Below are 13,742 nucleotides of genomic sequence, written 5' to 3' on the forward strand. Positions count from 1 at the left end.
GTCTACAAACAAAAAAAAAGGAGCAACACTGGGCCTTCAAGACTGAGACAACAAGAGTATTTTATTGATAAATGACCCAACACAGGCCGTGTTTGGGGTCAGGGTTTGGTTGTAAAGTGTACAAGATGTATATGCGTCCAATGCCTGCTCTTTCTGTCTTTCAGGCGTGAGAAGCGACTGAGGACGGGTCCGGTGGGGTAGGCGGAGCACCCAACTCGGACAACCACCCTGGTTCAGGCTGCATAGTAGAGACAGAAAGAGCAGGCATTGGACACAAACATCTTGTACACTTTACAACCAAATCCTGACCCCTGAGGCAGGCGTTGTTTTACGCTGAAACACGGACCTGTCGGGTCGTTTATCAATAAAATACTCCTGTTGTCTCAGTCTTGAAGGCCCAGTGTTGCTCCTTTTTTTTTGGTTTGTATACTTTCTATGTATGCTGTATACCCTCTCCTGTTTGGTTAGGAACCTAGTCTAGAAAGGATTCATTATAGAATAGAGTAATCTGGTATCGACACATTCAACACCTGGGAGCCCCCAGTTATGCCAGACACAGGCATCTGCACCTACGCCAGCTCTAAGCATGGCAGGGACTTGTGTAACTTATAGTAATCTATAAGTTAAGTACGTAAGTGGGGGAACCACCTATGTGCTGCCCATGCCCCGACTCTGTTTGCCCCCTTGTAAGATAAACTGGTATTTGCAGCAGGGGCGTAGCCAGACTTTGGCGGGAGGGGGGGTCCAGAGCCTGAGGTGAGGGGGCACATTTTAGCCCACCTCGGCGCCGCCAACTTTGACCCCCTCCCCCGCCGCCAACCCTCCCCCGCTGCCGCTGTCACCTACCTTTGCTGGCAGGGGACCTCAACCCCCGCCAGCCGAGGTCCTCTTCTTCCGGCGCAAGGCTTCGTTCTGTTTCTGCGAGTCTGACGTCCTGCACGTACAGACTCACAAAAACAGAACGAAGCCTTGCAGATCAGCCAGCAACGCGGCCGCTGGCTGACCTGCAAGGCTTCATTCTGTTTCTGTGAGTCTGACGTCCTGCACGTAGAATGTGCAGGACGTCAGACTCACAGAAACAGAACGAAGCCTTGCGCCGGAAGAAGAGGACCTCGGCTGGCAGGGGTTGGGGTCCCCCGCCAGCAAAAGTAGCCCACGGCGGCGGGGGGGGGGGGGGGAGGAGGTCGTCGGCAGGGGGTCCAGGGCCAAATCTATGTGGGCCCACACCTCCAGGGCCCCATATAGCTACGCCACTGATTTGCAGAGTAGCGCTGAGGCAGAAATTTGGCATTTTCATCATATGGACACATGTACCTGCACATCTGCCATTATTCTAAACATTTCCGTACGTTACCCGTGTGCAAATGTGGACACTTAAAGTTACAGACCTGCCTTCACTGTGTCCTGTGCACTGAAATTGCACACGCCTGCCGTTGACAAACGAGAGGAACCCGATACGTGAAGGCGAAGTGAAACACACAGGATGCTGAAGGATACAGTACCCGGAGCATCCCAGGGCTGGGACACAGAGGGACGTAGCTCTAGAGTTCAGGCAGGGTTTCCAATGATTAATACAGTACTTAGGAGCCCAATGTGTACTCCAGTACAGCCTCCCCTCCCCCTCAAATTTTATACAGAAGGCTCAGTGGGACTGGCATCCAGATGTGAAGCGCAAAACAGCTGTTCTTCACTTGCAACATGCAATGCAAAACAAATATCCAGCTGCATCGTTGGAAAAGTAACACATCTGTCTTCCCTCCTCCTGACCTATAACCAAGGTCATGTGTTTTCAGCTAATGCCTACAGCCTATCTCCTTACTAACACAGAGTATGCTTCCGCAGACCTTTCATCATGATAAACCACGCTAACAGACTGATAGCTACATGTCTCACCCGGAGCTGTGTGATCAAATGCAAGAAATCCACAGTAAATTAGAACGCCACAGCAGCAGAAAAAGCTACGTATTCCTGACACACGCTGTAGATGCTTAAGTGCTGGTAGGATATCGCTCCTGTTCGTGGTTAATTTCTGTCGCTTTCGTCTTTGGTTCTCTACCATCATGAACAGATGAGCATTCGAGTTTTCTCATATTTAATCTAAACACCCACTCCATGACCCCAGTGTTTTACCAAAAAAAAAAAGCATTGTAATAATCTAAATAGTTGGCTAACCTGGTGAGACTAGGAAGATAAAAATTCTACATTAGTGTGTAGGCAGGACACGCTAGAGTGAGAGCTGGTGACAGGGTCACATCTGTGCCAGGATCTCCCGTGTCAGGAGACAATCCCCTGCACGGGATGGGAAAAATCCTAAGAAATAAGGCAGGAGAGGTCCTGCTCACTTAAATCCCGATCAGCAGGCCAGGAGCGGATATTCAACAGGACTTAATGGGGCGCTTTCTGGTTAGTTCCAGAGCGATGCGTGGCTGGAGTGAGGACAGGGCGATATAAACAGAAGAACAGGAACCCTCGCAGAATCACGGACAAACCAAACACAGCGAAGGTGACAAAAAACTGAAAACCAGACGATCTCCAATATGAGGAAGCTTTATTCAAAACATCCAGGACTCGACACGACAAGTTCCAGAGGCAGCGTTTGTTCACAAAGAATCAGAAATAAGCCATATGATACTGTCCATTAATCGATTAGTTTTGCACAAGCAGTATACAGCATCATATTTATTAGTTCAAGGTTAGCTAACAGGTTCATACACGCAACAGAAAACTCCTGAGGCAGGCCGTTTTGGCCGAAACACGTGTCGAGTCCTGGATGCTTTGAATAAAGCTCCCTTACATTGGACATCGTCTGATGTTCAGTTTTTTGTCACCTTCGCTGTGTTTGGTTTGTTTGGAGTCAGGGCAGACCAGGAAGGCTCCAACAATTTTCAGTGCCAGCACCCATATACTTAACTGGACAAACAGGACCACACAAAAAACAGTCCTATTTTCCCCATTAGGCACTCGGGTATTAGCCCTGAATATCGTCTTGTACCCACACAACCAGGGCCGCTGAGAGACTGCGCCGGGCCCGGGGCAAGGCCGCCCCCCTGCCGCCACCCTGGGGTCATCGTCGTTGCCCCCCCTCCGTCCACCACCAGGCCAGGCCCCCCTGAATTCAAATCATAGCACCTCACCTCGACCTTGCTCCGTGTGAAAGAAGTGCAGCAGCAGCGGTCTGCAGATCGCCTCCCTTTGGGCCTTCCCTCCCTGTGTCCCGCCCTCGTCTGACGTAACTTGCGTGAGGGCGGGACATAGGGAGGGAAGGCCCAAAGGGAGGTGATCTGTAGACTGCCGCTGCTGCGCTTCTTTCACATGGAGCGAGGTCGAGGTGAGGCGCTATGATTTGAATTCAGGGGGGCCCGGCCTGGTGGTGGACGGAAGGGGGAGGGTGGAGGGGACTGCGGCAACGGGCCCCCCTTGGAGGCCGGGGGCGGGTGGAGGGGACTGCGGCGACAGACCCCCCTTGAAGGCCCTGGCCTGGGGAATTTGGTCCCCCCTGCCCCCCCTCTCTCGGCGGCCCTGCGCACAAATTCCAGGTCTGCTGAGAACCTGGACAGCATAAGACTAGTCATACTTTGGTCCGTTTAGCCCATTATCTTGCTTCCAACAGTGGCCAATCCAGATCACAAGCACCTGGCAGAATCCCAAAGAGCAGCAAGATTCCGGAATCCCAAAGCGTAGCAAGATTCCGGAATCCCAAAGTGTAGCAAGATTCCATGCTACCAATCCCAGGGACAGCAGTGGCTTTCCCCGTTTCTATCAAAGTATTGAACATCCAGGTCTAATTCAGCCCGCAGTTGTCAAAAGCTTTAAAACTGTTGATTGCCACGGGCTAAATAGTGTCCAGGAGAAGACTGGGAGGTAACAGAGGCAGCGCTGATGGAGTTTCTTTTACTGGCCAAGGAAAGTGTTACTTCACTGATGGGAAAAAGAGGCACCAAAGAATTCCAGCTGGAGGGTGGGAAGAAAGAAGAGAGGGTGAATGGGGTTAAGAACAGATAACATACCACCCCCCTCTTCACCTTCTTTCCTATCCTCGCTGTCTCCCACCCCCTTTCTCAAAAGTCCATTTCCCACCCCATTCAGAAAACTACCAGCAAAATCGAGCATCCTTGGATTATTCTCTCCATTACCTTATCACCTAGGAAAGTCTTCGGTAGCTGCCAATAGAAAACGCTTTCAGGAAGCAAAGAGAAGCCCTTGTAGACAAGAGAGTACTGGAAACAGAGAGAGGAGCAGAAAAACATCAAACAAGAAGCAAAGACGTTATTCAAGAACACAAAGTGTAGGAATTTACAGTACAGGAATATGAGGGGGAAAGAGCACTTTCCTGGCAACTTTGTGGCATTTTTCTGGGAACTGCAAGCTTTTCATGCCGGCACCCTGATTTTCTACTGGCATAAGCAGCTTTTTTTTGGCTCCAAGACTATTTTGAGCATGCAAACAAAGCAAATAAATACTGAAAACACCAGCAGCAGAACTCCGAAATCCTTTGGGGTATGGAAGTTACTTCCACTGTATGAAGCAATTCGAGGCAGAGCCGAGCTTCCCTGGTGGCCACAGAGAGGGTTTAACAGTAAAACTGTAGCAGCTACTCAGTGACCAGATCCATTAGGTACTGCTTGATGGTACAAGTTTGATGGAACGTGCAGCTCAAAGCATTTGCAATTGTTAATGGACGTCTTTTAACATTCTATTATTCATGAAGGTTACATGCCTGTCTACTGACTTCCAGTGCAAGTGGTAGAGCCCACTATCATATGGGCCACTGCTTAACGGGAACCTCCAGTCAAAACAAGAACGCAGGTGCAAGAGGACTAAGATATAGAAGGAGTTTAGAAGGTGCAAATCGCCAGGACCAGATGACTTCCTGTCACCCAGGAGACGCTGGACAAGCCCCTCAGCCAGAAGCGGAGCCAGGTTGACGACGCGGGGGGGGGGGGGGGGGAGCGAGAGCGGACTTCTGCCAGCGCTGGTGCACATTTTCAATGCAACACATTGAGAAAAAAATAGGCGTCGGAGCTGGCAGAACTCCATTTGGGGGAGCAGCTGCTCCCCTGGCACCCCCCCCCCCTGGCTACGCCACTGCCCTCAGCACAGATGGAGATGTGGGGCTGATTTTCTTTGAGAACTCATGGAAGTCATCTCTGTGCACACAATAGGGGGAAATCCAGGATGGGCTCAAACATGCCATCCTCTAGTAAGCCAAAACAGGGCATTCCCTGGATTCCATTCTGCCCACAGTACATTTAAACTAGGCAGTCAGATACTTGACTAAAGTGAACGTGTATTTGCTACAGCTTTAAGACACGTTTTTTGATGTATGGTGCACCAAAAAAAAAACACACTACACTAGCATGAACCTGCTTTTCTCGACTATCTTGATCTCTGCCTCTTATTCATAGGCTTTTCTTATCCATTCTCTGTATGTTTTAGAATAAAAGATGTTTATATTATGGTTGCACTGTGTGACATTAAAAATGATCATTACTGGACCTATTATTCGTTTGTTAATGTATTATGATCCAGCTATCAATAGCTGAATGGACCCTGCTGGGAACTGTTTTGGGGCATTTGATAATGCCAAATAAATATTGAATAAACAAATTTATACACTTATCATTTGCACCCCTGACTGACTGCTGGTACCTGTCTCATGACTTATACTTCTGCTCCATGCACAGCAGGTAAATCTGGACTAGCTGATCACTCGCCCATATGATTCTCCATATATTACACTTTAAAGCTCATTTATGATGCTAGTTAATAATGATCTGCACATACTAACAACAATAGCATGTGCTATCTGCTGCAGGATACATCTTCTTCTGGACCATGCACAGCAGGTAAATCTGGACTAGCTGATCACTCGCCCATATGATTCTCCATATATTACACTTTAAAGCTCATTTATGACGCTAGTTAATAATGATCTGCACATACTAACAACAATAGCATGTGCTATCTGCTGCAGGATACATCTTCTTCTGGACCATGCACAGCAGGTAAATCTGGACTAGCTGATCACTCGCCCATATGATTCTCCATATATTACACTTTAAAGCTCATTTATGACGCTAGTTAATAATGATCTGCACATACTAACAACAATAGCATGTGCTATCTGCTGCAGGATACATCTTCTTCTGGACCATGCACAGCAGGTAAATCTGGACTAGCTGATCACTCGCCCATATGATTCTCCATATATTACACTTTAAAGCTCATTTATGACGCTAGTTAATAATGATTTGCACATACTAACAACAATAGCATGTGCTATCTGCCGCAGGATACATCTTCTTCTGGACCATGCAGCAGATAGTGCATATTAAAGACATTACCGTGTACTGTTATTAAATGGCCTCCTTAGTTAGAAAAACATGTAATAAATGATAAAGACCATCATGTAATAAATCCGAAGCCACCTGCTTCCATAGCATGCATCATGCACAACACAGCAACCTTTGGTAGACCTCCGCTACCTTCTCCACACCAGGGACTCTGCCATCTCTTGAGAAAAGGAGTAGATTGTTAGACTCCAGCGACTGGGGCCTGAGAAAATTTCCACTAGGAGCCTTGAGTGAGAAAGAGAGAGAGAGCAAAAGGAAAACTCAGAGCAAGGGAGAGCCCTGAGAAGTAACAACTTGTTTACTTAGGTCACCGCTGTCTCAAGGAAAGGACATATGTTCTAATAAGACTCAGAGCAAGGGAAAACCCCGAAAAGATAACAGCTCATTTACTCAGGAGACCATGGTCTCAATGAGAAGGCATCTATTAATAGGAGGTTTGGAGTGAAAGAGAAGTAACAGCCTGTTTATTCAGGAGACCATGTTCTTGAGGAAAGGACATGTACTAATAGGAGACTCGGAGCAAAGGAGAGCCCTGAGAAGCAACGGTTCGTCAGTCAGAAGACCATGGTCTCGAGAGGAAAGGACATGTTGTAATAAAAGGTTCGGAGCAGGGGAGAGCCCTCAGAAATAAGAGCTTGTTTTCTCAAGGGACCATGGTCTTGAGGAGAGGACAAGTACTAAGAAGAGACTGAAGGGGTACCCCTAAAAAAACGGAGACAATAGAGAGAGAACTGTGAAAACCTCTACAAGTGCTGGATCCAATTCAGTACTTTTAAGAACAATAATAATAATTTAAGGAGTCATATTCAATCTGCAGTGGTCAGCATTTTTTAAACACTGTCCACTGAGAGTTACTTATATACCCAGATATTCAGCACTAGCATGTGTCACTGAAAATCCGGATATAGATTGACCAGTGGCTATATTCAGACCAGAACCTGGATAGGTAACCCAAAAAAGTAGGACAGCATTTTTTCTGACCCAACTTTATTCAGGCAATTGCCCCGTTAGTGGACTGAACATCACCACTAACCAGGCAACTTCTGCTCCATCCAAGCTCTGCCCCAGACTACCTGGCATTACCTGGAAAGTGAAGTTCTTAAAATATTAAAGAACGTTCTCATTTACTCATTCTATACAGATAAAAAAAAATTTTAAACTCAATAAAGCTATATAAATATTTATTTGTTGTGCACAGTTTTTTTTTGGTGTATTGCCGTGAACTAAGAGTCCAAGTTCTGCAGGAACACCGCATTTACATCATAGCACATCCTACCTCCATCCAGATCACAGTATTGAAATCATAAACAATATCCATAAACTGATGTTCAAAATAAAAGGATATTATATATATCAGCTACTTAGCTTAGGTAGAAATTGTGCAGGTCAAAAGATCTTCTTCCTGCAACAGTCCATGCAAAACATAAGATCAAAGATCACAGGTTTTAGAAGAAGACCTTTGGACCTAAGCTAAGTAGCTGATCTACTATAATAAAACTCACCCTCAACGTTCTGAAGACAACGTTCTGAAGTCACTCCCTGAAGGGTTCATGGATTCATGGTGGTGAAGCCACAACACTGACCATGTCTCTCTGCCCCACCCTCGCATGACGGACCAATCAGTAAAAACACCCTCAACATTCTGAAACACAAAGGACCATCACAACACCGTTCCCAGGCAACACTAGGCAACGTAAGACGGACCAATCAGAGGAAACTACGTGACAATAAGGGAGGAGCATTCCCCAGCAGAATGGCTCATTATCTGTGCAGCACGGAGAGCACAGAACCACCGCTGGAACGAGAGAAGAATATTCCTGCTGTGGGTATGTGCAAAAATAGACCAGGGGAGGGGGGGGGGGGGGGAGAAATTTTTAAATGCCTAATGCCAGTACTGAAGAGTGCCAGAGGGCCTATAGCACAGACTATATTTGGGATCGCTTGACATGGAGTCGGAGGAGCCGGAAAACAACGTGCCCGTCACCATCTGGGACGTGGGCGAACAGGACAAGCTGCGGCCCAGCTGGAAGGATTACCCGCGACCCAGCCAGCAGCAAACAGCGACCAAGGAAGGGGGAGGAGTACTCCTTCCCTGCCTAGGAATCGCTGGAGACTGGCTGCCAAACTAACAAAACAACCGCACACCGACGCACCACCTCCATCATTCGAAAGGCATCCGCTCTTTCTTCAACAGAAATGCAAACTAATAATACAAAACAAACAAAGAATACGTGGTTTCTCAGGCGGCTGCAGGTAACTCCCCACCCCCTTCCTCTTCCCCTTTTGCCGAACCGGCCAAGGACGTGCCCAACCATCCCCAGCCTCAGGCAAGCTGTCTCCCACCTCGGGGATTCCCCGAGCACCCAGAAAAAGACGGCGCTGATTCCTGCAGCGCATAAATGTTCCAGCATTCCCCTGCAGCCGGCCTGAAATGGACCAAACATACCGGATCACCCCCGACGGCCCGAGAACGTGCTCTTCTCCCTTCCGCCAACTTAAAACAACCATCCCCGTCCTCAGGCAAGCCGTCACCCACCTCCAGGATGCCCAGAACCCCAGCCCAATGGAAAAAGATGGCGCTGCTTCCAACAGCACATTTCTCTTCCAGCATTCCCCTACAGCAGCCCTGAAATGGCCAAAAAATACCGACAGACAAAGAACGTGCTCCTCTACCTTCCGCCCATCTAAAACAACACTGCTGCCTCAGCACAACACAAAAAAAAAACCATGGAAAAAAAAAAACAACACTCAACAAAGGCTGACCCCCCTACAACCACATTTACATTTCACCAACAGAAAGACCCCCCCCTCACAAACCTCCTTGACAGACAAAACCACACACACACAATACAACAGAAACACACCCTCAAAGCCACACACCAATCCAACCCACTTTGCCAGCACACCACATCCCCCAACCCCCAAGAAAAAAACAAAACAAAAAAAAGACACACATCAATAACCTGCACATACAACGCACCCTCACACACTCACACACACACACACAAAATAACTCTGTGACACATACACACACACACACACACACAAAAAAAACACATGCTAGCGTCCATTTCATTGGTTTCGGAAACGGGCCTTTTTTACTAGTATATATATATAATATCCTTTTATTTTGACCATCAGTTTTTGGATACTGTTTATGATAGGCGGAGGGTGTAGGAGCAGGAACACAGGCGGATCTGAGCAATGCTGGATTGGACCCTTTAGGTGGCTGCAAGGTTAGCCCCAAGTGAGTGTTAGGCATTTCGTGACAGCAGCATTACTAGAATTTGGGTAGAATACGTTCCTTACCTGAGAACTTACAATCTAAGTGGGTACCTGAACCAATGGGAGATAGAAGTCACTTATCCAAGCTCAGGAGGAGTGGCAGGGATGAGGGGGAATAGAGTTTGAATTTCCCTCCTTTATAGCCCATTGCTCTAACCTCTAAGACCTAGAGTCTAGGTCATTCCTTCTCATAAATGTTTCAGGGTGGCCTAAATATGTCTAGCATGAAGCCTACAGAAGCGCAGATGGAGCCAGAGGAGGAGGAGGAAACATTATACAGAACTGACAGCTCAATTATGGATGAGATACTATACTGAGAAAGGACGTCTTTATAGGAAACCAGAAACTAGTTGAACCAAACAGAGTCATCAGTCTAACTAAATTTGACAGTGTGCTAAAACATTTAGATCTTACATCTCGTGATCCTATGAGGGGTTTTCTCATAACCAAAGTATGGAGATATCACCAGTAATCATCTCAAAGCTATTTGTTAGTGTTTGTTCACTCTCTCATTTCCAAACTTCTCTTACAGAAGATATAACAAAGTATCACTCAAACATGCTGGGATTCCTACCTGGGCATCAGAAATCTTAGAAGTATAACCAGGAGCACCAGACAAAGAAGAGAAAGATGAAGCTCTCATGGAAGGGGAGACAGTACGTGAAGAAGCAGCAAGAGCAGGGCGAGGTGTGGACAGGAGAGGAAGTGGTGCAGGGGAACCTTTAAGAGAGGGTCTTCTCCGTAGTTGACCCTCCTGAGAGGGTTTTTTCCTTTTGGGAGGAGGTGGGGTCTTAGACAATGTTGGTGGTCTTGCTTGGAAACTGGAGAGCAGGTTCCAAATCTCGCTGTCCATTCTTTTCTGATCTTCATCCATCTGAAGGAGGCAAAGCATAGGAAAGAAGGAAGATGGAGGGAAAGAGGGAGATACAACTGTGCAACAGAAGCAAAAGCAGAATAGGAAACACCATGAATTTTCAGAAACTACATGAGAAGATGGCATTGAAACACAACACAAGAGACAGAAGGAGCTGGCAGAAAGCAGTATAAGGGTACTACACTGCCAAGCAAGTGGCCTCAGCATAAGAGCTACCTCAAGAACTTCTGAGAGAGTTGTAGGCCAGGAGTGTTGCACAATAACATACTAAGCCTACAGCAGGGAAGGGAGAAAAGGGAAGAAGATCCCATCTCATTCTACGGTCTGTGCCCCGAGAACGGCAAGGACAAATCAACCTCGGATATACATATAAAGTATCACATACCATGTAAAATGAGTTTATCTTCTTGGACAGACTGGATGGACCGTTCAGGTCTTTATCTGCCGTCATTTACTATGTTAGGTAATAGCTTGCCACTCAAGGCCTAGGCTTTACATGTGATGATTGCCTTTCGGAGAGGAAAATAACCTAACATCTAACTTAGCACCCTTTCTCCACATCTTCCCCCCCCCCTCGAAAACCCCCCAGTTGTCATCAAACTGAAAACAACCCTGCATTCATCCTTTAGCCCCATCTTTCTTTATATAAATGATATGCCCCATACGGAATCATCCTCTCAGTGAGAAGGAATGTTCTGGAAATCAAATACAAGGGAGAATATCACAAAAACTTAAGGAAGATGAAACCTCCATCGACTGTAGTACAGTGCATGGTTCCCGACAGTTAAGTATCCTCAGTGACTGCCCCATGGCTTCTGGAATTCTGATCCTTTATCCCCCACCCCATGATACCTCTGTTGGGAGACTGTTTGATGAAGCCACTCTTTCTGTAAATAAACATTTCTTGCTGGTGCTTCTCAATCTATCCCAGTCAGGTTTACAGGACACCCACAATGAATATGCATGAAATAAATTCGCATGCAAATCTATCTCATGCATATTTATTGTGGGTATCCTGAAAACCTGACTGCCTAAGAGTGTCCCGAGGACTGGGTTGAGAATCCCTGATCTATCCTCTTTCAGCCTTGCAATGCTGCTCCACAGCTTCCATCTCTCTGAAAAAGCTTTGTGCTTCTGGATTATTACACCTGTCTGAATGCTGCTATTATATCCCCAATCCCTCAAGAGAATAAACAGGTTATTATCACCTCTTAGGGGCAGGGGTTCTCAATTCAGTCCTCGGGACACACCTAGCCAGTTGAATTTCTATAATGAACATGCATGAGATAAATTTGCATACAACGGGGGTAGTATATTGTGGATATCCTAGAAACCAGACTGGCTATGTGAGTCCCAAGGGCTGGGTTTACAGCCACTGCCTTAAAGAGCCCACAGTGTAAATTTTGAACATTTCACTACCCCCTTTAACTGTATTGTCTCCGGTCAGTCCACAGGCCTCCAGAACTGGACACTCCAGATCAGATCTCACCGTTGATTTCTACCAACTGTTTCTAATTCTGTAGGTTGCATGTCTGAAGAGGCCAAAGAGAGAGCCGTAAGGAATAGGATAAGGGAAGAGACAAGAGGAGAGACCTCCTCTGACATGGTAGTGGTGGAGGACCCTTGGGAGGTTTTCAGTTTCTGCCTGATTCTCCCCCTTGGTGCTTCTGAATTTTAACTTCAACAAAACAACAGTGTCAGAAGGTCTAGAAAAACATTATAGTGGTGTGGACCCCCACTGCTGCCGACCCTCTCGACCCCCCTCCCACCTCCAACCCGCCGTCGCCTACCTTTGCAGGTGGGGGACCCCAACCCCCGCCAGCCGAAGTCCTCTTCTTCCGGCGCAAGGCTTCGTTCTGTTTCTGTGAGTCTGACGTCCTGCACGTACAACGCGCAGCACATCAGACTCACAGAAACAGAATGAAGCCTTGCGCCGGAAGAAGAGGACCTAGGCTGGCGGGGGTTGGGCCCCCCCCCCCCCCCCAGCAAAGGTAGGCGACGGTGGGGGAGGGTTGGCGGCGGGAGGGGGGGGTTGAGAGGGTCGTCGGCAGGGGGGTCCAGGGCCAAATCTACAGGGGCCCAAGCCCCCGTGGCCCCACGTAGCTCTGCCACTGTCTGCATAATAGCTTTAGAGTGAACGTTGATAAGTTCACAACCAGTTATTTTCAGTAGCACTAACCAGTTAAGTGCCACTGAAAATGAGTGGTTAGCCCCGAACAGGCAATATAACTGTGGTTAAATCGCTCTGAATATCGACCCCTAAATATGATGGCTTCTCTTCATTATTTTTCAGGTATAGAAGGCTGAGTTCTGTAAGCTTTCTGACACTGGGACCTGGAGGAGGCCTAGAGGGGTCTTTTAGGACAGCCAGAAGTCCCCAGGGTCCTCACCAAGACACGCAGCACTGTTTGGCACTGCAGCAGTACAAGACCCCCCCCCCCCCCCCCCCCCAGAGAGCGCCCGCTCTTTTCCAGTACCTTTGAGGCTCGTCGAGATCGAGGACGGAGGGCCACAGAATCCGGGATCTTCCCCATGGCCACATCTTTTCTCAGCTGCTCTTCTGTTAAAGACGTCTCGTTCTGATGGGTGCAGGGCACAAGAGGGTATTCATGCCACTTTAACTCTTTCCTCCCCAGAGAGTTTTCAAGCAACACACACACACAGGGGATGGATTTTCAAAGGCTCTACTTGGCTCACTTTAGGAGTAAGCTGATTAAATCTCTGCTTTTAAAACACTTTGGCTAGATTTAACTTCCCAAATTCAGGTGGGCAAATTTACACATGCATATATATAAAGAGCACTGCCAAAAATCAATATGCAAATGATATGCACTTAATTCACACTATTAAACTGAAAGTAGGGGGGACAAAGGTTTTGCGGTTAAGTGCGGTTCTTGTGTACATGCCCAGGATGAAACCGGAAGCGCAAGCACACATGGGTGCTGTTCTCCCGCGCTTTTTAATATGAGCCTTTCAAAAACTGTTTGCAAGTGAGATCTGAGAGCAACAGACAAGGTCACTTCAAGCCAGAACAACATGCACTTGCCACTATGGACCATAGCAGCCAACTTTTCAAAACAATGGAAATAACCCCTCCCTGGACACATACAAGGAATTTTTCAATTAAACTCTGGAATTCGTTGCCAGAGAATGTGGTAAAGGCGGTTAGCTTAGCGGAGTTTAAAAAAGGTTTGGACGGCTTCCTAGAAGAAAAGTCCATAGACTGTTAT

At 47.3% G+C, this 13,742-nt stretch overlaps 1 protein-coding gene across 1 annotated transcript in view; it reads right to left on the reverse strand.

Annotated features, from left to right (window-relative positions):
• The window catches only part of HSPG2 (heparan sulfate proteoglycan 2), a 428,317-nt gene that overhangs the window by 151,176 nt on the left and 263,399 nt on the right, over nt 1-13,742 (reverse strand).

This window comes from Microcaecilia unicolor, chromosome 13 (assembly GCF_901765095.1).
Source record: "Microcaecilia unicolor chromosome 13, aMicUni1.1, whole genome shotgun sequence".
NCBI lineage: Eukaryota > Metazoa > Chordata > Amphibia > Gymnophiona > Siphonopidae > Microcaecilia > Microcaecilia unicolor.